The sequence below is a fragment of the Triturus cristatus genome, chromosome 3_1 (assembly GCF_964204655.1).
Source record: "Triturus cristatus chromosome 3_1, aTriCri1.1, whole genome shotgun sequence".
Lineage (NCBI taxonomy): Eukaryota > Metazoa > Chordata > Amphibia > Caudata > Salamandridae > Triturus > Triturus cristatus.
In genome coordinates, this window is record NC_140583.1 from 259,656,962 (window position 1) to 259,679,165 (window position 22,204).

General features: G+C 47.1%; 1 protein-coding gene across 7 annotated transcripts in view; it reads right to left on the reverse strand.

Moving 5' to 3' along the window:
• SIN3A (SIN3 transcription regulator family member A) overlaps positions 1 to 22,204 on the reverse strand; it is an 822,316-nt gene that overhangs the window by 706,413 nt on the left and 93,699 nt on the right. The window lies entirely within an intron of this gene.

Consider the following 22,204-nt stretch of genomic DNA (forward strand, 5'->3'; position numbering starts at 1 on the left):
GTTCCAAACTGCCAAATACTTGTGATCTGCTGGGCATTCTACTATTCCACGTTCATCACACAGCTGCACGGGCACTTGGGTTCCTGAAGTCTCACTCTAGTTCATAACATCTTGAACATACAAAACTTTCCTTCATGGCACACATCAAAACTTCATTCATTTACAAAGATGATTATGTTCCTCTTTTGGGCACACCATTGGGTTTGACGGAGCTGGTAATTCTGGCTGCTCTGAAATGCTGACAATCTAAATAGACACACAATTGATGGACGGAATGCAGAACAAATCAAAACATTCACCCCCAGTCAAGAGATCTGGGTTAAATCCATCATTCTTTTAATCACCATGCCACCCCCGTTTAGACCTGGCCATATGCAAATCAGTCTTGACCCTGTGCCTCATGGGAATAGTCCAGCCCGAACTGCCAAGCCAGGTCCTCCCTGGACCGGAAACACGCATCCTGGGACTGGTTTTGGGGTTTCACCCCTCTTCAGTCAGGATAGCTTGATTCCACTGACACAGTGAGCCCAGGACCCACGTCTGGGCATACCTGGCGCACTTAGGGCGAGAAAGCAAAAGACACACAATTGGTGGACGGAATGCAGAACAAATCAAAACATTCACCCCCAGTCAAGAGTCAATGATGGATTAAACCCAGATCAGTTGACTGGGGGTGAGTGCTTGCAATGTTCAACACTCCGTCCATCATCCCCTTTGGTTTTGCTTTGTTCGCCCTAAGTTGGCAGGGTATGCCCAGACTGGGGTCCCTTGCTCACTTTGCCACTGGATTCAAGCTACCCTGGCTGATGACGGCTGATTAGCCAGAAACCAGTCCCAGGATGCTTGTTTCCGGTCCAGGGAAGACATGGCTTGGCAGTTCGGGCTGGACTGTTCCCATGAGGCACAGGGTCAGACTGATTTGCATATGGCCATGTCTGAACTGGGGTGGCGGAGTGAGCTAAAGAATGATGATGGATTAAACCCAGATCACTTGACTGGGGGTGAGTGCTTGCAATGTTCAACACTCTATCCATCGTCCCCTTTGGTTTTGCTTCCTTCGACATTAACCAATCTGTCATCCTACATACAATTCACAAGGGGCCAGTCGAATACATTGACTGATACGATCTGATCAAATAACATGACATTAGATACCTTAGACTCTGTTCCCAGTTTGTCAATATACCTAAATCGAAGGGACAAATCCGTCCAACACTTTCTTTCACACAGAACAACCACTTTGTATGAACACACCAATAAGATTTTGGATATGATTAATCTAGTACTAGAAACTAACGTCTTCAACCACAATGGTAAATGATATAGACATGTCCAGGGCGTAGTCATTGGTGTGAAATTTCCATGCTCTTATGCAAAGCTATACATGGGTCACTTTGAAGAATTTCATCTGTGGTAATCAAGCCCACCTGCCACGATCAATATTATTGTGTTTTGGGGCAGCTATATAGACTATATTTTTATGATCTAGACTAGCAAAAAGCACTCTATCAAACTGTTGCTGAATCCTCTTAATGACCATGATTACAACTTAAGATTTGCTCAAAGCCCTAGAAAAACATCTATTTCGTTTCTTCATGTTGCTCTGTACAATAAAAAAAGGATACAATACGACATTATCTAACAAATCAAATGAGAGAATACTAGGAGTACACAGATTTAAAATACTTTCGAAGAGAAAATATACCTAAGGACACCAAATCCATCCGTCCTACTCTTATTGCATATGTAAAATCCTACTTTAACATTGGCACATTGTAGGAAAGTGCACCTTTTTGTACAGTCACCCCCCACTTTTTGCTCCAAATGCTGATGGTTATGACTGGTAGCACACTGGAGTCTGCTGCCCAGACCCTAGTGTTCTCTTTCCCAAAACTGCTATGATCGACTTGGTAATCCAAAATTGGCAAAGACTTTACCCCCTTATCAGTCCCTAGTATGTGGTGCCAGAGATGCCTAGGGCTTTGGTGGTAAAGGAGTCCCCAGGGCTGCAGCACAGTTTTGTACCACCCTGGGTGACCGGCAACAAATGATGGATGGAAGGCTGAATGAATCAAACATTCAACCCCAGTTAAGAGATCAGGGTTAAATCCATCGTTCTTTTGCTCACTACACCAACCCAGTTTGGAATTTTGGCCCAGATCTCTGTACTGGGGTGAATGTTCGACATTGTTCAGCATTCTGTCCATCAATTGCTCTTTGTGCACCATGGGTGACCCAAGCAAAACTAAACTACTGAGGGTGGACCTGCCATTGCAGACTGCAGGAACAGTTTAAACTGCTCGTACTCGACTGTACCCCCGCCATGCCTTGCACAGTTAAATGCACAATCTGTAATATATGTCAGACACCCCTAAGGTAGGCCTCCTCACCCTATGAGGCAGGTTGCAGTATATTAAAAGGTGAGGACATACAAGTGCAAGCTTATATGTCCCTATAGTAGTGATCCCTATTGGAAACTACTAGAAGTGTTAGAGTCCATAGAATAACACGGGCTGCCACCTAGGCATTTCTGAAGTTTATTTATTTTATGAGTTTTATATAGCGCTGGCCGGACCCGGGGGTATCGGAGCACTTTACAGCAGTTTTAACAGCAAGAGTCATATAATAGAGCCTTTTATCTTGTTATACATATTGGTTCGAAGTCCAAGTGCGCTGTGCAGTATTGAGGTAGTACGTGAGTCCTGAGATCACCTCGATTAGTGCACGTTGTCTTTGGTTGAACCACAGCAGTTTCTTGTAAGAGTCATATAGTAGGGGGGCGGAGTTTGCTCGCGACAAAGATGGCCGCTTGAGCGCGTAGCTCCACAACACCTGCACACCATCCGTTAAATGTTTGCCTTCAGAGGTGCTAAACACGATCTGCCACGGCGGGCATTGCACCCGAAATTGATGAGGTGCGGAGCGCTTTTACTCCGACAGCGTGACGTCGTCTGATGACGGAGGGAGAACAGCTGGAGTGAGGCGCGCATGACTGGGCCTGGATCCCCGGTCTCCCCTGACTGACGGGGTCGCGTTGGAGCTGCGGCAGCGAGCTGTATCCGGCCCCCGGAGCGGAGGTCCTCCCAACTCCCCCTCTGTGACTTCTACGCAAACTGGAGTGTACCCCTCCTCGAGACTCATGAGCACCAATCTTGCCTGGCTGGGCGGCTTGAAATGTGGTGGAGGACAATGGCGCCCTCTAGCTTACGCCTCGGCTTGGAGTGTCGCCGCGGCTGCAGCAGGAGGTGAGGTGGCCTGGGGGACCTGGCGCTGAGTGCTTGAAACGACTTTCCCGTGGAGCCAAGAACCCGCGCCCTGTGCCGCATGTCTGCAATCTCCGCTGCCAGCCACACTACATCCGGGCGCCTTGCAATCAGGGGCAAGAGATAGCCATATTAGCCTGCTGAAGCCCTGCCCTGCCCGGATGAGCATGCTGCCCTGAAGCGCGGTGAGAGTGAGCCTACTACAAACATTAGTGTCGCTGGGGGGAACCCTGCGGAGTAGGCGCAACTCCCTAGGACCACCTGCGATCCCTCCCTGCCCTTCTGCAAACCTGGGCATGTGACGCCATCTTGCGGAGCCGAAGCCTCCTGCTGGCCACACAGACTCCTGAAGCTCCTGAGGTAGGGCTGCTAGGCCGTCATCTCGGTTTCCCATTGCGTGGGCTTGCACCGGTAGACGCATATCTGCAGGGAGCGGTGGGGAGCGACTGCCCTCCTAGCCATCACTGGCAACCTGAGGGGAGTGGGACCCTCCGTTGCCCTACCTACCGCTACACTTCAGTGGATTGCCCACTCTCCTTGCCCTGGTGTACTTCTGCTGCGTGTGCTGGCCCAGACGAGCCCGGTCACGGACTGCTGCTGCCCTTCCACTGCCGGCCGGTGGAGTAGTGAAATACTGCTGTAGAGCAACTGGGCGATCCAGAGCTGCGACTGCTGGGCGCTACTACTGGCTCCGTCCACCTGGAGGTGACGCTTTCTCTGCAAGTGCCTCGATACTTAAATCCCCCTCCCGCACGCCTGGCACCTACGGCGGACATTGAGAGACATACTTGCTGCACCCCCGGGGGGGACAATACTTTATTAAACTGCTGGACTGAGGGAAGATCTGGACTGCCTGCTAAAATCAGGGGGTGACCCGGCCTGCTACGGTACTTGCCCAAACAGCTGCCATAAAAGCTTGACTGCCCATCTTCCTACACCGCGGCATCACCACACTTGCACTGGGCAGAGATGATAAAACACAACCGAAGATCTCCTTCGACCAGAGCAAGTCTAAAGAGCAAGACACTGTGATGGAGGAGGTTGAGGACACGCATGACCAGCCTTAGGAGGAACCTGAGAGCGACATCCGCTCTATGCTTGCAGCAATGGAGAAGGGCCTACAGGGCAGCCCCTCGGTGTTGGGCACTAAGGTAGACTCTCTCTCCTATCGCATGGATAGAATGTCTGAACGAATAGACAATCACGCGCAGCGCCTTGATATGGCGGAGCGCCGTGTCACGGAGGTCGAGGAGGCGCAACAGACGCTAGATGTGGGCCACAAACAACTGGGGAAGGTTATGCAGGTCCTACAAGACAAGACGGAGGACTTGGAGGCGCGATCGAGGCGTAGCAACCTCAGAATTACAGGCCTTCCGGAATCCACCCCTACCGGCAACATGGAGCAGTTTATTGAAAAACTTTTGGTCACACTCCTTGGGCAGGAGACTTTTTCATCAATGTTTGTCGAAAGAGCGCATCGATCCCTGGGACCAAGACCGGTTCCAGGAGCTTCCCCCCCCTCCCCTCCCCCTCCCCCCAAAGACTGATCATTGCAAAGCTCCTTAACTATCGCGACAGAGACTGTGCACTACGCGTGGCCAGTAGAAAAACAACCCCTCCAGTTTGAAGGCTCTACTATATCGTTGTTTACTGACTTTATCATCAAGGTGCAGGAGGCACGCCGACAATTTGCACCCTTGAAGAATCAATTGCAAGAGAGCAACTTTGACTACGCTATGCTGTACCCTGCCAGACTTCGCATCAATCGTCAGGGTCAATCGCGCTTCTTCACAAATCCGAAGGCCTTACAGAAGGCAATGAAGTAATGGGCCAGAGACAAACAACATGACCGGGACCGGAAGATCCTGGGAGAGGCGGCTGGAGGAGCCCTTGAGAAGCAGGACTAGCCGTGCTCTACTGTACCAAGCAGTTAAGATGACTATTATTGTTGGCTGTGGGCGGGGTGGCATGGGATGCAGGGGATAAAGTTTTGTGGGATTGCGCTTTGTGCCTTACTGATCTGAGGCAGTGGCGGGGAGCCACGGGGACGAGCGGTGACTGTCAGAGGGGGGAGGTGTCAGCTTGGCTATGTACATTGCTGGTAAAGATTGCCCGGATGTGGATTGTTAGCTGTGGGGTTTCTCTTATACAACGCAAACCTTTGAAGATGTTAACACGTTGAGGGTGTGTGGCGCAGAGGCGTGGGTGAATCCCTCCACTTTATGACCTGGATGCGAGCTACCTCTGCCCACGAGTGCGATGCACTACTGGGGTATTGTTTTCAATGGGGGGTGGGGGGGGGGGTAAGGCCTCTTGGCGCTGTACTGATGTCTTTGCTCTTGCCATTAGCTTCTGGTGCTGCTCAGGAGGTCAGTTGGTCAGTTTTTTGACTAGGTCTAGTTGGGGTTGGCCCAGCGTGGGTGGGGGGAGGGGCGGGGTTTCCAGTCAGGCAGGGTTAACGGGAGACACCACAAGATTTGTACAGTTGCTATGCACACAGCAGGATCTTGTGGCTGACACTGACGGGGGCAACTCGACAGGGTTTGACAACGCAGAACGCTCCCCTCGCAGGGTGGGCGCACAGGGCACTTCACGCGCACTCACATGGAATTATGTAAATTACTGGCATACCTGACTAGACACAACATAGATGTCGCACTACTACAGGAGACACACCTACCTCTCACTAGCCTGTTGCTTCGCAGCAGAGGCTTGCACGGGAAGACGCACACTGCGGGATTCACCACGCATGCCCGGAGGTTGCTAACCTGGGTTCGCCCAAGATCGGCCTACACTCTGGAGCCCTTATATACAGACAACAATGGCAGATATATGTGATCTCTAGATGCAGGGGGAATGGTCTTGACTTGCTGATTATTAACTTGTATAGACCAAACTACAATTGCCCGGATTTTTATGTGGAGCTGTTGGACAGAGCGCAGGCATATGAGGGAGGGCACCAATTATGTGGCCGGGACTTCAACTTAGTTTTAAAGCCAGAATGCGTCCGCTCTGGGGGACCGGTCAGACATGCTACAGCCTCGGCTCGCACACTCACAGCCTCTATGCTACACACTGACCTGTGCGATGTATGGAGACAGCGGTTTCCAGATAAGGGGGGGTTTACACACTACTCGGTAGATCACAACTTGCACACACGCATTGATTATTGGTTGGTCTCTAGACGGCTGTATAATCAGGTGCGTATATGTGAGGTGCTTGCGCACACCCTCTCGGATCACTCCCCGGTCCTAGTAGCCATCACCACTCCCTCTAAGAAAATTCCTCCATTTACTTGGAGATTTCCCCCTTATTCTTTGCTGGACGCGGCATTCAAGGCAGACTTAGCAGAAGCAATAGAAACATACTTTGACAATAGTGTGGGCTCAGTAGACAGCTTCCAGGGGGTGTGGGAGGCGTTCAAGGTGTATATCCGAAGTGTCACGATATCCTAGCACTCAGGAGTTCTTAAGGCGTTACGCAAGAGGCTATCAGATCTTGAGACCACATTGGCAGGCCTGGAGACGCGGCAGCAACAGGGTATGGATGAAGAGGTGATGCGAGAATTCAAAACGCAACTGAAGGAATTTCACGATACCGCGGATGCCGAAATAAAACATGCCACTGCTCGCACTTACGGAGAGGGTGAGAGACTGGGTGGAGTTCTTGCACAATTGCGGATGAATCGCCGGATCCACTACGGAGTCGCAGTGCTGCACTCTGAGGAGGGGGACCCACTAACAGGCGACCTTGCTGTAACAGAGCGATTTCGACAATTTTATTCATGGTTGTATTCTTCGCGTAGCACAGGTTCCGAGGAAGAAATTTTAGACTATTTGGCACATATCAAATTGCCCTGGCTGACCAATACACACCGTGAATTTCTGATGCGGTCAATAGAAAAGGAGGAAATACTTCTTGCCCTCTCTGGTATGAGAGCGAGCAGCGCCCCGGGGATAGATGGCCTGACAGTAGCTTTCTATAAAGCATTCCTTGACCTCCTGCTGTAGTACTTGGCATCTTTATTTGATGATAAATGTGTGTCCGACTCTCTCATTGAGGGCGGCATGGTGCCTATCATAGTTACCATCTTAAAGCCGCCGGAGGAGTGTTCGTCATATCGACCCCTCTCACTGCTCAACGTTGACACCAAACCCTTTGCTAAGATTCTGGCCAGTCGACTTGTCCCTCTTATCCCCATGTTGGTTTCCCTGGAACAGGCCAGGTTTGTCCCAGGACGCAATATCACTTCTAATCTACGCACAGTGTTCAGCGCCCTTCAACACACCGTTCCGGAGACTCGCACAGTGGCGGTGTTTCTTGGTATGGAGAAGGTATTTGACTCTGTTGAATGTCCCTTCATGAGACAAGTCCAGGTTGGTATGGGCATTGGTGAGGTTTTTCTACAGCTCCTAGGAATACTCTATAGCTCACCCACGGCCCGCATAAAAATAGGAGATTTAGTGACGGACCCGATATGCATCTCACGAGGCAGGGCTGCCTGCTTTCTCCGATCCTTTATGCTCTGGTTGCTGAGCCCTTGGCCTGCGCTCTGCGAGAGTATCATAGATATAAAGGTATCCGTATCCCAGTGTATGAACTCATAGCCTCCGCGTACGCCGATGATACGCTACTTTATGTGCACGACCCGGAACGACACCGATCGTCTGTCTTGAGGGAGGTGGTGCTCTTTGGGTGGGGTGTCGGGATTACGTGTGAACTGGTCCAAACCCCTTGTCTTCCCTATTACCCCTTCCACTGCCCAGTTTGACCTGGATTACCCACTCCTGTGGACGACAGATTCAGTGGTTTATCTTGGTATCCAAATGCACTCGGACGTGGTGTTCAGGGAGAATTGTGGTGTATTGGTGAGCAAGCTGGAAGAAGAGGTGGACCATCGCAGAGATCACGGGGCGGGCGCTAACGCCGGACCCGGCTCTTGTGCTGCTGGGCTACTCCAAGCCCCTGCCTAAGGGAGTGTGCAGGCTGGTAGACATGGGCCTCCTGATGACTAAGCGTAGAGTAGCTATCTGCTGGTCAAGGGGCCCGCTTCCTAAATTAAAACAGTGAGCTTCTGACATGCTATATGGCTCTACCCAAACAGAATGCTATAGCGACCTCCTACGCCCCCGCAATAGAGCTAAGAATTTTTGGGTACTGTATACTACGTATCAGGCCAGACAAAGTAATGAGGACGGTGACCCCCCCCCTCCGGGTGACGGGCGGTCAAGTAGTACATGACTCAGTAATATATCATTCCTGATGTAGCGTGCGTGGTTCCGGCTTGTCCTCACAGTGTCTTATGTGTACGAGGGAACAGGTGACATATCACAAGATGGCGCTACTGTATGTCAGTGGTGACGTGCCGCTTTCTGGTCGCCCTGCTATGGGAGGTGGGTATGAGTTGGAGTGGGACTGTATAATTTCGCATGTTCTAAGCCCTGTCGTGCTATGTACAATTTGTCTTCTCATGAAGCATAGCGTTTCACTGTCTAGATAATTGAAAAGTTTTAGAAAAATGTGCTGTGTACCATGTAAGTGGTGCTCCTCCTGTCATTGTTATAATACAATAAAGTATTTAATAAAAAAAATAATAATAATAATAAAAGTCATATAGTAGAGCAGTGATATACATATAGGTTCGGAGGTCCAAGTGTGCTGTGCAGTATTGAGGTAGTAATAGAGTCCTGAGATAACCTCGATTGGTGCACTGTGTCTTGGGATGAAGATGGCAGCTCCATTATGGTACCGCAGAAATGTCATGGTTGGTATCAAACAACGTGCCTTCTCACCGCTAACACGACTCTCGTGCTATGGGTGACGTGGCATGCACCTAGGTGGCGACCTTAGAGTTTGCCCACCCCGTTGTCCCAGATTCACTGTGTTCTGGCTGACCAGCCCACGCCTTTTTTCCCTGTTCCTGCTGCCACCAAGACTGGATTGTGACCTCCTGCCAGGCAGTCTGATCACTCCCAGGAGTCAGAAACAAAGGCTTGGGAAGGAAGGAAGTCATACCTCACTACTCCCAAACAGGTTAGTGAATTGGCACATAAGGCAGTGAGATTCAAAGGTTGCACCGGTTCTGATGCGCATCTGGGCTGACTCCCAGGGGAGGAAACAGTCCTCCCCAGGCACAACTGTATCCGGGCAGGCAGGAAATTAGCTAGGCAGAAGGGGTACACCCTCAGAATACTGGTCACACTTGCAGGTTGAGAACCCTGGTCGGTACACCACAATTCGACTTCTGGCATCTTTAGGGATGGCAGGATAGGGGGTTCTGGGTAGTGAACTACACCCCCGGATGTGGTCACCTCGGGGCAGACTAGCTGCAGGGACTAGTTGCCCACTGGATACCAGCGCCCACACATCTAACTCCCCTAAATCTAGACTTTAAAGAACACCCCTGACACCAGAATCTCACATCTGAACAACTTGCAACAGAGGGATCAAGAGGAAACAGGATTTTTACCACAGCAAAAGAGGGATAACTTTGTCCCGGAGGCAACAGACTTGGAACTGAGTGATTGACCCTCGACCTTGGCTAAACCTCGGCACTCCTCAACAGAGGGACCCTTGTGGAAGCCAGAAGCACCCTTAGACTGCCCTGGACTAGTGGCACTAGTCCCCTGCAACATGCAGGTAAAAACGCTTGCCCGATCAAAAGAATCGCTAGCCATTGAGCCCTCCGTCGGATTAGCCAAATCCAGGTTGTTCAGTGCATTGTGGGTGTTGTAGTCTCGCCTGTCCTAAAGTTACAGAGCGCTACCTCACTTCCCCAGACCCAATGAAGTTCCGGTACCTTTTTGCTGTGCTTACCTCTACCAAGGCTTGTTGATCACCAATCTGATAACCAACTCCCACACTCGAAGCTGCATCTACAGGGAACACTGTGCAACCTTCATCCGACATCAGCAGCTGTGCGTTTGCATTATTTTTAGCAGCACTGTGTAAGCGGTAGAATCAGCACCACCGCAGCTCCCGTTCAGCACCAAGGACAGCCAGGAAAATCTGCACCCGGACTCCATGCGCTAGGAAAAATTGATAGGACTGTTGTGGCCTGGCCCAAGGTCCCACATGACCATAGCCCTGTAAGGGTTCCACGCAATTTGGCCTGCAAGTGACAGATTGTCACTAGTGGTTTTTTCCCCCCATTGACGGCAATATCTTTTTCAAGCATTTTTCTGCACTGATTTAATATTGCTTCAACAATCTATAGCACCAGTTATATGTCTGCTATTCCATTTGTTTTGGTGTCTGAAACAAATGAATAAAAATAAGAGTATATTTTAATCTTAATTTAGAGTCGTGTCAATTACTTACCGTCCATGTTCGTCCATGTTGGTACTCTGAAATGCTTAACACATGCTCCTCTAGTAAAGCCCGACTGTCTTTGCCACACTACCAGAAATGAGCGAATAATTTATAGGTGTGAATCCAAACATCATCTTTGGTATACTACGATAGCCTTACATGGTGAGGTTTAACCCTCACACCACATAATACTCCACTTTCCTACATTGGTGTCACTACAGTGAGGATCCAGAACCTGTGTTTTGCAGTACCAGTTTGTCATTAGTGATTTTGCAGGAGAAATCCACTTAATTGCCTGAGGGGGGAACTGAAGCCGATTATTTCGATTTTACTAATTGGATTGTTAGGGCCCTGTCCTGAGCCCTAAAACAGACCCCCAGCCAAAAACAAACTACCAACTCCCCAGCCCTCAGCCCTAAAATCCAGCCTCCAGCTCTACTTACCAAGCAGAGTCAGGATCCTTCCTGTTCCTTCCATTCTCCACGTCTATCCACTCTGAATCTAGAGCGCGGACTGTTTTTACCCCGCTTACGCGCGGCAAAGGCAAGTGTTGTAACGCTTGTGTGGTAATGAAACGTGTGGTTCCGTCCGCGTTGTTAATGCCGTTTCCGCCTTAGCTTAGAGTGACAGCTAAAAAGGAGGAACTTGAGAAGCTCCTTGACTCATATGAGAAAGAAAGGATATAGGGAAGGTCAGCCCTCTGAAGAATCACCTGAATAAGGCGAGGATGAGGCCCTAGCTCAAATTGAGAACTATGGGGAAGAAGGTGACAACCTTAACTCTCCACTATTCCCAGACCCCCTTCACCAATGGGAAGTGACAGGAGTCACTCCAGCAGACCTCCCAATGGTTAGGTAGTAGGAATCCATCAGAATGAGTTTGACCTACTCTATCTGGAGGAGAAAAGCTTAAATTTGAGGAGAGGAGACTAGTCCTTGAGGAAAGAAGGGTTAAGATGGGACTTTAGCTCAAAGATGGTGGGAACAACAATAGTACAAAGGAGAAGGAGGAATCTTTTGACCCCAAGATCACCAAAAGGATTGTCACCAGGTTGAGTGATGTTGACTATATTGACAAATGGTCAGCAGTCTTTGAGAGGGTCTGCAAAATGAGATGAACAGCACACCTGCACTAGGGCTCTCTACTTTGGGAGTTATTCTCAGTGAAGGCCAGAGAGAGACTTCTGACCCTTAATAAGGAGGCATCGGAGTCCTATCAGCATATGAAGGATAGCTCGATAGAAGAATTTGGACACTACTGATGAATACAGATTGAGGTTTAGGGACACCTATAAAGGTCAAAACAAAGACATTGGTGGACTTTTCAGACTTCGGTCAAAGTACTAGAAGGCTGGATAAAAGGCAATGAGGTGGGACTTATGATGGGCTACATAATTCAATTATGAAGGAACTAACTGTACCACAGAGAATTTGCATCAGTATTTGGTGTATTCCAAGTCGTCTTCTCCTAGAGAGCTAAGGAAGATAGCTAACAAATGGGTCACAACAAGGATTGCCGAAAAGACCCACGGTAAGAGTGAACAGAAAAAGGGTTCACAGACTTCCCAGCAGGGGGAGGAGGGGAGCACCAAACCAGACAAAAGAAAGGAGCTTTCTAAAGGCCCCCAAAATACTTGTCAAGAGGGTGGGCCCAGAGACTTCTTCCAGTACAAAGGCAAAGAGTTCCAAGTTAATAACTGGGATCAAGCAAGGACTTCTGGGTTTTGTTCGCACTGTCATCAGGTAGATCATAAGAAAGGAGATTCAGCATGCGCCAGAAAGTGCCCCAGTGGTGGACAATCCAAGAGATTGGCTAGCATAGGAGTGGGGGTACAGGTGTATTCTGGACAGGGCAGAGGATACATAGAGGCTACTTTAGTTTACCTGGATGAGGTGGATATTAAAGCCCTAGCTGTCTTGCCTCTAAGCTTGGTGAAGTATAGACAAAGGCCAAAGATCAATGGTACGGAGGTACTGGCTCTGAGGGATACAGGTGCCAGTGTCACTATGTTGGCAACTAGACTGATTTCTACAGACCAACTGTTGCCTGGTGTCAGCCACCAGGTTAACAATGCTGACAATGAGATAAAGCTAAATCCAATGGCCTTGGTAAGCTTAGAATGGAGAGGGGTTACTGGCCAAAAAAAAGGTGGTTGTGTCCCCTGCAACATCAGTGTAAAGTCTGTTGGGCAATCATTTAAAGACTTCTGCATGAGAAGAGGTGGAGTGTTGTGTGTTACTACCAGAGCACAGGCAGCATGTCAGGGAAGTAATGGGAACTTGGACTCTGAAACAGTGGATCAAGAGATCCAAAGCAAGAGAGAGGACACAAAGTCCACTAAGGCAACTTCTAAAAGGTCACAGGTCCAGGAGGAGAGTTCTCCTGAGATGCCCCAGTGCCCGAGGAGGGAACTGAAGCTAATTGAGTCTGGCCTGCCAAACTCGTTCAGGAGAACCCTCTAGGAAGAACCTATGCCAAGGGTAAAAGCTATGCCCTCATCTTAAAGGCCTTATGCAGCAAGCTGCAAAGCAAGAAGAGGGTGATGTCAGTGGTATCCACAGGGTCTGCCATGAGGATGGGCTTCTGTACACTGAAGCTAGGGACCCCAAAACAAGGGGCAGTCAGGAGAGTGGTGGTCCCCCAAATGTACAGAAAGTTCATCCTTACCTTAGTCCAGGATATCCCCTTGGCTGGATGTCTGGGGCAGGTCAGTTGCCCATTTTCATTGGCCAGAGAGGTCTTTAAAAGGAGTTGTGTCACTCCTGTGTGACCTGTCAGGCCAGTGGCAAGACAGACGCACAAACAAAGGCTCCCTTAATTCTTCTACCAGTGGTTGGGACTCTTTGAGAGTGTAGGGACCGACATTGTTGGTCCCCTTGAGCCTCAAACTGTATCTGGGAATAGATGTATCCTAGATGTAGTGGACCATGCCACTAGATACCTGGAAGCAATTTCCCCTCAGGACTGCAACTGCTCCTAATATTCAAGGCCCTCCTTGGAATTATCACCAGGGTTGAGTTTCCTAAAGAGGTGGTCTCCGATTGAGGGACTGACTTCATGGCTGTATACCTAAAAGCTATGTGGGATGAATGTGGTGTGTTCACAAGTTAACTACCCACCCTCCCCCATCACCCTCGGACCAATGGTTTAGTTGAAAGGTTCGACAAAACCACGAAAGGCATGATTATGGCCCTCCTTGAAAAACGTAGGAGCCTATTGTTTGCCTACAGTGAGGTGCCACAAAAGGGGGTTGGAGTCAGCCCTTTCAAACTTTTGTTTGGTCATCCTTTACGGTGTCCATTGAGTCTTGTAAGGGAAGGATGGGAAAATCTCTCCAAGAGCCCAAGCAGGACATAGTGGATTATGTACTAGGCATACGTTCACGTATGGCACAGAGTACATTAAGAGAGCAAACAAGAACTTGTAGGCCAGCCAGGAGATTATCAAGCGCTGGTATCACCGGAAGTCAGCACTGGTGGAGTACCAACCAGGTCAGCTTGTGTGGGTGTTTGAGCCTGTGAATTCCATGGACCCCACGACAAGTGAACTAGGCCCTAGCCCATCTTGGAGAAGAAGGGGAGGGGGGTCACCTACTTGGTTGACTTAGGCACCTCAAGGAGTTCTCAGAGTTCTCCATGTAAATTGCCTAAAACACCACAAGCAAAGAGCTGGCATGACCATACTCATTGTCACGGATGGAGGCCCAGAGGAGGAAAGTGAATCCCTCCCTGAGCTGCTGTCAAACAACCCACAGGCTGGGTCAGTGGCAGATGTTTCATCTGACATCCTCACTGCAAAACAGCAACCTGACTGCAGGTAAGTCCTACATCATTTTGCGGAGCTCTCTTCCTTGACCCGTGGTCAGGCAACATAGTGTACGCATGATGTAGACACTGGTGACAGCCTCCCTGTCAAAAATAAGTTCTGAATGTTGTCAGACCAAATTATGGCTTGCATAAAAACTGCAATTTTCAAGATGTTAGAGCTTGGGGTTATTGAACCCTCCCACAGCCCCTGGGCTAGTCCAATGGTACTGTTCCCCCAAAACTCATTCTAAAGATGGGAAACCTTAAATAAGATTTTGTATTGGTTTAAATGCAGCTACCAAAACTGATGGTCACCCCCATCCCAAGAGCAGATTAACTAATTGACAAGCTGGGTGCAACCAAGTCTTTGAGTACCTTTGACTTAACATCAGGGGACTGGCAAATTGGACTCACCCAAGAAGAAAAAGAGGTCAGCATTTTCAACCCCAGAAGCCCACTATCAGTTCAGTGATACATTTTGGATTACACAATGCATCTGCCCCCTTCCAGAGGTTGGTGAATGGAGTCCTTTCAGGCCTGGATGATATAGGTATCATTTGCTCCACCTGGTAGAATCACCTGGTTCATCTCAAGAAAGTATTACAGGCTCATCAGGCAGGCCTAATTAGCAAGGCCAATAAGAGTTAGATAGGACAGAGCTCTGTTGTGTACTTGTCCACCTCGTAGGTGGGAGCTAAGTCCAACCTCTTCGAGCTCAAGATCCAGATCATTCTGGACTGGGAAGCTCCTAAGACCCAGACTTTTTTTTTTTTAAACTGATAATCAGGACCACGCCGTAATTCATAAATACATAATATGCATAAAACCAATTATTATATATAGTAAATTAGCCATGTACAAAATTTTTATTACCATTTCAAAAATATATTTATCCAGACAAGAACAAAAACAAGAGAACCAAAAAGAGGTAAAGAGAAAAAACAAGAAAGAATATTCTTATACATTGCTGCCGTCCTTTATTATCTCCTCTCTAAAAAGAACCCTTATTTCCTCAGTTTTCTTGAGGGCACCTACCCTTTGGGCATATAGTTTCCTTACCCGATTCATTTTTAGTATCTAGCTTTCGTATGATGGTGGAGCCAAAAATTTCCAGTTCTGCAAAATCAATGATTTGGCTACTAGTGGCCCAATATAAAAGAACTGTTGTCGTTAAGTCGCACAGCAATTCAATGGCACGATTCCAATAATACCCCTTGCAGATCTGGTTCAATTTGGACTTGTCCTTTTTTACCTAAAAATGCAAAAATCTTACTCCGAAAGTTAAATGATTTAGGACAGAGAAAGATGCGCCCAGTCTCGTCGGGAGTGCGCACATCTAAAACAGCTAGCTAACTAGGTACTTCATGTATAAGCGGTGAGGGAAATAAAATACAGCTCATTTTGGGTAAAAAGCCCTATGCCTAAAATTGGCTCTGAGCACAGCCTTATAGGGCATAAGAGTATCTCCAAGCTTGCACTGTCCATCCCAGGGGTATAGAATTTAATAAAATATTTACTTGTCCATGGGGCAGGTTGCTTCATAAATCTACTTGTCCTGTAGCAAAATCCATTTGTCCCTTTTGTACCATGTAATGCGGCGACAAATTATGTCAGCAATCTCATTATATAAGAGCTCTGAAATAGACTTTGATTATGCCAGGGCCAGTTCCACAGCAGGGTTTAAATACTAGCAATTCCCTTATATTGTCGTGTTTCCGCAGATCTACATACTGTGGCTGAAGGTAATGGTAAGCAACAGTTTCAGGGTTGGAATGCCTTTTTCAGTCTGTGCAAACCTACTAACTTGCATGTTTTAAGTTTTTCACCAACTCTTCTCTGATCGTTTCCCATACTGGGATAGGTTGGAAATTTTCTCCTGACAAAACTTCTTCCAAGAATGGGAAAAAAGTGGCTGGAGGGAAAGTGAACTTGTAAACACTCAGATTTTTTGCATTAGCAAACGTACACCTGCATATTTGCTCATGCTAAAATGCAGAACACACATTTTCTAGGAGTACTATATCTTGGCCTACTTCTTTAGAGTCTTGTGGATTCGCGAAAGCTGTACATCTTGTACCCAATGCAAGGACATGGGTGCATTTTTGAGACTTCATTTAATAAAGGTTTTAAGCTGTCCTCCCAATAGAAATGTACCTAGAGTAAAATATCCAGCCTTCTCTCATTACTTGAAAGCGCAGTTCTGAAGGGATAGGCCTAATAATCCACTTTTGTTCAAAGGTATTGATGGGTGGGTCAGGGGAAAGTGGCATACTTCTTGGAGCTGCCTAAATCTCCTAGTAATCATGCGAGAAAGTTTGTACGAAGATAGTTTGGGCAACTTCAGAATTTTCAGTAAAGCAGGTAGCCGAACTCAATATTACCGCAGCATCCGCTGAAGATGAAAACAACTCGAAGAAGGATGCCCCACCGCTGCCCGATTGAGCAAATCGAGAAAGGCAGCTTGATAGTAATTGCTCACGCAGGGAAGTGCTAGCCCTCTGACTGCTCCAGGCAGCTGGAGCGTCAGTAATTTAGTGCAGGTTTTTTTTTCAATTGGTCAACCTCTGCAAAAAAGGCCTGTTTAACCAGAATTCCTACAGTGAAAAAGACAAAAACAAGTAAAAGAAGAATTGACATTTTGATGATCGCTACTCCTCCAATGATGGACAGAGGTAGATTCTGTCAACTTTTTAGCAGTCCACGAATAGCAGTGTAGTTAAATTTAAACAAATCTGAAAAATCGTGAGAAACAAAAATCCCTAAATATCTTACAGGACGAGAAATCAACAACTTTTGTTGCATTTCGATGGGAAGGATCATGGGGGGAGAGAATGGTATAACAGGACCTCAGAATTAGCCTGGTTAATCTTATAACCCCCATTTCAGAAAATGATTGAATTCTGCAAAAAGTGTTTTCTAGATTGTAGGCAGTTCTTGCCAAATATAGAATAGCATCATCTGCAAATAGTTTCACTTTAGGGGCACCCGGAAGTGGTGGCCGAATTTCTGGGTCTTGTCTAAGAGCCGCCAATAAAGGCTCGACGAACAGAGCAAATATTACAGGTGATATCGGGCACCCTTGTTGCGGCAAATGGAGATAACGCCTGCCGGCTGTGTGTTGACCACTATTTTTGTCTCTGCTTTGACAGATGGGTTTCTCAACAGAGTAATCACTAGAAAAGGAAATCCAAAGCACCAGAGAATTGTAAATAGTACGTCCCACTGCACACAGTCAAACACTTTCTCGGCATCCAACATAATTATAGCTGCTCCGACCTTATTATTACAGTAGTAATCTATTGCTTGTACAAGGAAGTTCGTGTTGACTGAAAGTTCTACCTGGCAGAAAGCCATTTTGATTCCTATGTACTACTGTCCATGTGGCAAGGGTTAGTCTTAACATGATAATCTTTGCAAAACATTTATAGTGAGAATTTAAAAGACTTATAGGGCAGTAAGACTCTGGCTGTTCCGCAGACATGTGTTTTTTGAGAAAATTCACAATCACCGCCTCCCCAAATTCCTTTGGAATTTCGATGCAATTTAAAATTCAGATGGTATGCCATCGCTGCCACTGGCTTTGGGAGAACTCTTTATGGCTTCTAAAATTTCCCTCAGCATAATAGGAGCTTCAATCATCTCCCGCAAATCTCTCTCTAGGGAAGGGAGTTTAAATGAGTGAAAAAAAAGTCTGCACCAGACGAGGAATTACAGTCAGAGGTATTCAAATGAGGATAGTGCCCCAGAAATACCTTGCCTATCTGCTCCAAGTCTGATAATACACGATTCTGCTTCATATCCTAAATTCCTTTAATAGTCCCTTGATTACATTTCTTTTTTAATGACCATGCCTCAGTGTTTTTGAAAGCAAGTTTTCTGATTCACTATATCTCGAGAAAGAAAATATTCTCTGAGCCGGCTGACTTGCCTTCGCCAGACTATCAATAGACTAATTTGTATGTGCCCTGAGGACTACACACCTGACTTGCACAAGTTTGAGTTGCAAAGTGGAAATTTCTTCGGACCGGACTATTATTTTGGGCACTTGAAATTACCCTCCACATATAAACTATGTGCATGCCCTCCGCAGACATAATAATTAGCTGATGTATTGACATTGCACTAGAAAAACTAAGTTAATACCGCACGTATAATTGTGACCCAGCCCTCCAGCATAAGTAGAGATTTGTCTAGATACCAACATGGCCTTACTTTATAGGGGCCGGTTATTTTGAAGTCGACGTACGGAACTGAGCGATCCAAAATTGGATTTGAAAGAATGCCTGAACCAGACTTTCTCCAGTTAGAAGATAATAAAAAGTAATCAATATGTGACGCTGAGCTGAAACATTTGGAAAAACAAGCATACTCCCCCCTTGTAGGATAATCGACTCTCCAGGGATCAATCAAGGCAAAGTCAGGAACTACACTAGACATGGCCCTTGCTGATTTCAGCTTATTCTGATGTTTAAGTGAGAGCAATCACAACCCACTTGTTGAATAAAATTGAAATCTCCAATAAATGCAAGTCCTGTGAGTGGTGTTCGAATGTTATAAATATCTTCAAGTGGCGTTGCCTCGTCTTCTATAGGCCCAGAGAAGATAAAATATATTACCTGATCGTGTGTCTTTAGACTTACCATGATCCACCTAGCGTTGAGATCACGTATTACCTGTATCACTTTACTCACAAACTTTTTTGTGAGCAAAATAGCTACCCTTCCTTACTACAGCATTTGCTGAAGCAAAAAATGCCTCCAATATGAAACTTGGCATCTTTGGAAGTTTGGCCGATGCTTTTAACTCTGTCTCCTGGAGCAAGATTATCTGAGCACTTGACACCTTCAACCATGAAAAAATAGATTGCGTACCTGTTTATGCTTTTATACTAGTGCTTCCCTCTGCCAACCCTTGATCCCACACCCCTGAGACCCACCTCCTCCCTTGACCTTCTTCTATCCTTGGGGTATTAGGAAGGTTCCCCTCCCTTTCCCTCTTCGTGCACCCCTTAACCCCCCAGCCGTGGTGCTGTGACCGGGCAACAATGCTGTCTTGGGCAGCGGACTGTAGTGCTTAGCCCTAAATCAAAGGGCAACGGGCAATCATCCAGTAATAGAGCTAAAATCAACAAAAAGAGGGAATCTTATTTGGCAATAAGAATGTCATTCGACCCTCCCCCCTGTTGCTGCAGAGAGTGGAGAAAATCACATGCCCAGCCTCTAGACTGAAAGCTATCTGCCTGCCCCTTGTATAAAAACTGTCAACTTTGATTGTTGAATAATGCCTGCTGTAGCACCAAGATTTTGAAAACAATAATTCAGGCCTCAAAAATTCTCAGATTTCTGAAGGCACAGGCCAAGGTCTGTTCCTTGACCCTGAATTCCCCAAATTTCACAATAATAGTTCGAGGGTACTTTGCATTTGGATGCTCAATTGCTGCAACACGATTGGCCCGTGTGAATGTAAGGTCTAACTTTTGGACAGCTGTCTCAGGACATAAATATATAAAAATAAGGTCCATTACTACAGCGGCTACTGACTGGCCGTTCTCATGTCTTTTGGGTACTCCTGTAAATCGCAGATTGGATCGCTGAGATCTGTTCTCCGCATCGCCAACCTTTATCTGAAGCTTGGTCAGTTTAGATTGTAGTTTAGTCACCTGGGCTACTTGGCAAGACTTATCTTCAAGATCTGAAGTTAGTTGTTCAGTCCCAGAGATAACTGTACTAAGCTGTTATGTTGGCTTGAATCGGGCTCAACTGTATCTGTTTGTTATGCGTTTCTTCTTGAGATATTTTCAAATCGTTTAGTTCTTTTAGAATATGTTGGAGCAGCAGGTTCGTTGAGCCTGGTTGGCGTTCACCCTTCCCAAAATTTTGATCTTGCACTTGAATCTGATATAGTGTCGAGGCCACAGCTAGTACTACAGAGGCAGCTGGGCCCTTTGTCTGCGTGCTATTCCAAACTATTGGTAGAAAAGAAGGATCTGCTGCATTGACTGCCGTATCCTAAACATCCAACACATAATTGGTGGCTCTTCACTTCTCTCTGGGCCCGCTATCGCCACCACCACCCCATCTCCAAACACCTCCCGCGTTTTATTAGATAGACTTGAAAAACTAAAGAAAAAACAAATCAGAACCGAACTCCATGCTCAAATGCTCACAGAATACTTAAAATCAGGCGTCATCCCATTGGGTCTCCAAATCAGGAACACTCCAGCCATATTCACCCATGACCCCAAATTTCGGACTGGCTTTAGTCATCTTACCACAACTTGCTCACACCATTGGATGGTTTTAGGAATTGACACAGCAATTGAACATAGCCGCAAAGAACTGTAAAAGATGGCAGAACTAGAAAAACTCATTCTGGCCGACACCACCATCACAGATACCAAAAATCTCCTAGAAAAAATAAATACAACCATTACCACCTTCAATACCTTTGAACTAAATAAGAAAATCACCCAAATCCAGAAAGATATCAAATTCTACAACGTAGAGAAAACATATCCCTACCTACGTGACTAATTCTACAACACCCCATACATTCCACCCAGGACCCGCAACTGGGGTAGGTACCGCAATAACCAACAGATCACCTTCTCCGACTCTTCCAACACATCCATTGAGGACTCTGACGGAAGTGACGAACCCAGCACATCCCGAGCTGTCAAAAGATTACAACCCCTACTACCACCTGGTTTTTAGGACAAGGCCGTGGACGCGGCCAACCCCAAACCCGATCACAGAACAACCGCCAATACCAACCTCAATTCTCAGGAGAAAGACAAACTCGATACAGATTCTACCAATGAGGCCCTCAACAATAAACGACCAGATGGATACCCGGCCCACACCCGCTTCCTCCACCGCACCGAACTTGGACCCACAATCCATACCCATATTTAACCTCTCAGATCATCCTATCTCACGACGAGACTCAACTTCTCAGCAGAGGCCTTAGTTTTGTTCCCACAGAACGGACCAACTTTTTAGACCTACAGTCTAATCTACTAATGTTTTTTCAACGAATCTGACTCAAGCAATTCTTCTCTGACAAAGCTGCATCCATCCAACCAGCTGGACCACGGTTCCACCCACCTTCCACCTTCAACCCCCATGCCACCGGAAATACTAGCATTCGAAAGTCTGGTCCTACAGGAATTTGCAGACCTCCAAGCTCAATTTGAATATGTCCCCTATAACCTACCCCTCTCAGAAAAAAACAAGCCTAGATCAACCTCAAAAATAAACCTGAACTCATAATCAAACCAGCAGACAAAGGCGACGGAATCGTGGTTATGAATGCAAGGAAATAGGACGTAGAAGTCAAAAGACAACTATCCAATCTCAACCACTACCGCCCCCTCACCAAAGATTCCTTACCGGATCTCTGAACTAAAATACAACACACCACTGGACAAGCTAGATCCCTCAACATCATATCCCAAAAAGAATTCATCTTCCTGAACAACCAACACCCCCGCACACCTGTGCTATATGTACTTCCCAAGATCCATAAAGACAGCACCAGCCCACCGGGTCGCCCCATCGTCTCAGGATGCGGTTCCATTCTTGAACCACTGGGAAAATATATTGATGTCATCATAAAGGAATTCGTACCTTCTACTGACACATTTATCAGGGTCACCATGGACCTCATCCTTACCATCGAGGACAGACCTTTTGACATGAACACAGACCTCATGGTTGGATTGGACATCGAATAATTGTACACCAACATCCCGCACAGCGAAGGACAAAGTCATTGAGTCACTACTTGAAACCAGGCCTAGACCCACCTTGATCCATACTGAAT